The sequence below is a fragment of the Triticum aestivum genome, chromosome 7D (assembly GCF_018294505.1).
Source record: "Triticum aestivum cultivar Chinese Spring chromosome 7D, IWGSC CS RefSeq v2.1, whole genome shotgun sequence".
Taxonomy (NCBI): Eukaryota; Viridiplantae; Streptophyta; class Magnoliopsida; order Poales; family Poaceae; genus Triticum; species Triticum aestivum.
Genome location: NC_057814.1, coordinates 380360375 through 380363688, shown reverse-complemented (window position 1 = coordinate 380363688; position 3314 = coordinate 380360375).

The window sequence follows — 3314 nt, the reverse complement described above, 5'->3', positions numbered from 1 at the left end:
AGTTGAAATCCAAGAAAGAAACAAAACACCAAAGAAAAAAAAGAAGGAAGTGGGTAAGAAAAGAGAAGTGATAAAAACAATGAAAAACACAAAAAAACAGAGAAGAAATAATAAAACCAAACCAACAAAAAAGAAAATGAGAAAAAGGGAAAAAGGGAAAAAAGGAGAAAACTGAATAAAAATGAAGCAAAAAAATAAAAGAAAAAACTAGTAAAACTGACAAACTAGGAAAAAACAAGTGGAAATCTGGCTCGTTTTGCATCAAGTGGGTCGCGCCCAGCACTATGTGAGGAACTCGACGCTAGATTGATGGCTAGCGACACAACCAACTATCAAGGACACCAGGGATCGAATCCCCTGCGATCTCCCTTTTTACTCTCTTATTACCATTTTAGTGTTCGCGAGTGGGCCGGCCCAATTGTGTGCACGAGTCACTATTTCCTTGAGCGAGAGCATATTCCATCTCGCTTAAGAATGACCGAATTCTCTCAAATACGACCCATTCCAGACGTGTCACGGTGTTGAGTACCTTGGTTTTCTTTTCTTTTTTTTAAGTGGAGAAAAAAAATATGCAATCAAACCCTAGTGCTCGGGCCTTGCCCGACATTAAACTAACAAAGTCATCAAGCGACCAAGGGTACAACTGCAACATCTAACAACGAACAAGAACAACAGAAAATGGAAAGACGCAAAGGCGTTGGGAAACAACTAACAAAGCCTCACACACTTCACACATGAATTTAGAAAAACAAAGAGCTAAAGACGTCGAGGTCCTCTACAGTGACTGAAGCACCAAGAATAGCTACCATGCCGAGTCTGGAGAAGAAATTAAAACAGGCAGTGGCAGGGCATACCATCACCAAGCGCTAAGGACATGGTCCGCTACATCCATCCAAACTCATCTCCAAAGAAGGACACAACCTTCTCACCTGGATCGAAAGGCGTCGCTGTTGGTGTCGTGGGTTAGGAGGTGCTTGCCATGATGGCAAGCTGGTAACGGGCCGGGACCCACCAAAGACTAATGAATGGGCCATGCCGGCCCTGGCCCTCGGCGTAATCAAGCTGAAGATCTCCTGAAGGTTTGGCGTACACTTCAGGGCATACCATCACCAAGCATAGTGTCTGCTCCTGCTGCTGCACCCTCAGTTGCCCCTCCAGTATCTACCCCTCCAGTCCAGCAGACGTCATCAGAAGCATTAGTCGACGCACTTCTTGTTGGTAAACGTTGCATGGAAAACAAAAAAATTCTACGCACACGCGAGATCTATCAACGAGATGCATAGCAATGAGAGGGGAGAGTGTGTCTACGTACCCTCGTAGACCATAAGCGGAAGCGTTTTGTAGCGATCCGACCTCAGATGGTCAAATCTCTGTGCATAAGTGTCATCCCTGGATCGGTAATGCTGACACACACAGTACTTGAAGGATTTATAACAGAGTGCAATCACACACTTATTACATCGAATGTCTCAAAAAAGAACTTATTACAATAACATGGCTTAAGGCCATCTAAATAAGATAACTGCGGAAGCATCAAAGATAAATGAGTCCATCAACTCCAACGGCATAGCTGAGTGCACGACAACGACCTAGCGCACCTTACTATTCATCTGAAAAGTCTGCAACATAATACGTTGCAGCCCGAAACGGGTCAGCACATGGAATATGCTGGCAAAATAACACTGTAGAGCAATGAACAAGATAACATCTATCACTACATGCATATATGGCTGGTGGAGGCTTTATGGTTATCAATTTTTGCGTAAAGCCAATTTTTCCCTACAACAAAGGAATATATTTTATTTAACTACAAAGATGGTTGATAAATATTGAGAAGGTTCCTCCAACTCAATCCCAATTAAACAATATTAACAACCCAACAAATTTATTTAAGTAGAGTGATGAGATCAAATCAATAATTTAAGTACTAGATACTCAAAATGTCCATAATTGGGGACACGGCTAACCATGATTAGTTTGTACACTCTGCAGAGGTTTGCGCACTTTTCCCCACAAGACTCGATCTCCTCCGTTGGATTTCTCGCACTACATGGTGTTTGAGAAACGGATGACCGAGACACAGTCTTTCAAAAGCATTAACTCTTTACTCTGGGTAGACAGTACCACCTACATCCCCTACATCTGCTAGCCTACCACTGAAAGAGGTCATGCAACATACTCAACTATGCCCGAGCCCATAATGGCTTGTGGCTGCACATGGAAGTTTCTAGCATGAATAATCTTATGATCCCTTTGAGCCTGGGTGGCGAACCATAGGATGATCACACGGGTACTCCGGGATATCCTAAGACAACACTAGATTCTCCAGGTGCCCGCAACCAATACACCCAGAGGTGTATTAAAGTAGCCACCTTAAGTTAACCATTAATTAACAACTCTCATATCTGTCGTGGATTCACTCAAACCAAACCACGTCTACAAGCATAGCGTAGCAGTATAAGCATAACGTAAAGGTACTCCAAAGGGTTGAAATAAAGGACAATAGGTTCTACCTCATCATCTACTTTCCAATACCCACATGTTAACAAATCCTAACCATGCAATGTTTGAGGGTTGGAACTAATGCATAAAAACTGGGTAATAAAGGAGTATGATCAAAGTGTTACTTGCCTTGCTGACGATTGGAAAACCCTAGTGACTCGTAGTAGCACGCTTCGCACTCCGGAAACTCTATCGCAAACAAACAATAGCATACATAAGCACTCAAGCATAGATGCAAGGGTAAAACTCAAGAGAAAATATCCAAATTGAAAGCTCAAGAGAAGAGCTTCGATTTGCACAAAGAATCAATCGAATCGGAGCTACGAAACTCAAACTATGATCAAAAGAAGTTTGAATTCAAATCTGCTTCAAACCAAATTTTAATTTGTCAAAACCATGTTCAAGTTGGTTAACTGGAAAGAGGGGTCCGAGACGAAGATTTTGGCGTTGGTTTCACTGGATTTGGATAAACGAGTAAAAAGTTGCGAGGGTTTGAAGATCAGGGACTAATCTGTGATAAAAATAATCGCGGATAGGTCCCTGGCCAAAAAAACTAATGAATGTTCGCTAACAGAGACAAACGAGCGAATACGTTCGTTAAACGAACTAAATAGTGAGCGTTCGCTCAAAAGCAAACCCTAAAAAACCGATCTAAAAACCGAAAAAAAACGAAAGAAGAACCGGCGAACCGGGACGGTTTATACCGGTCCAAACGCGGCGGCGAGGTCAACGGCGCGGCGGAATCCGGCGGCGTCGGCGGCGTGCGGCGAGGCGGGGCTCCGGCGAGGCAGGGCTTGCGGCGGCGGCGGCTT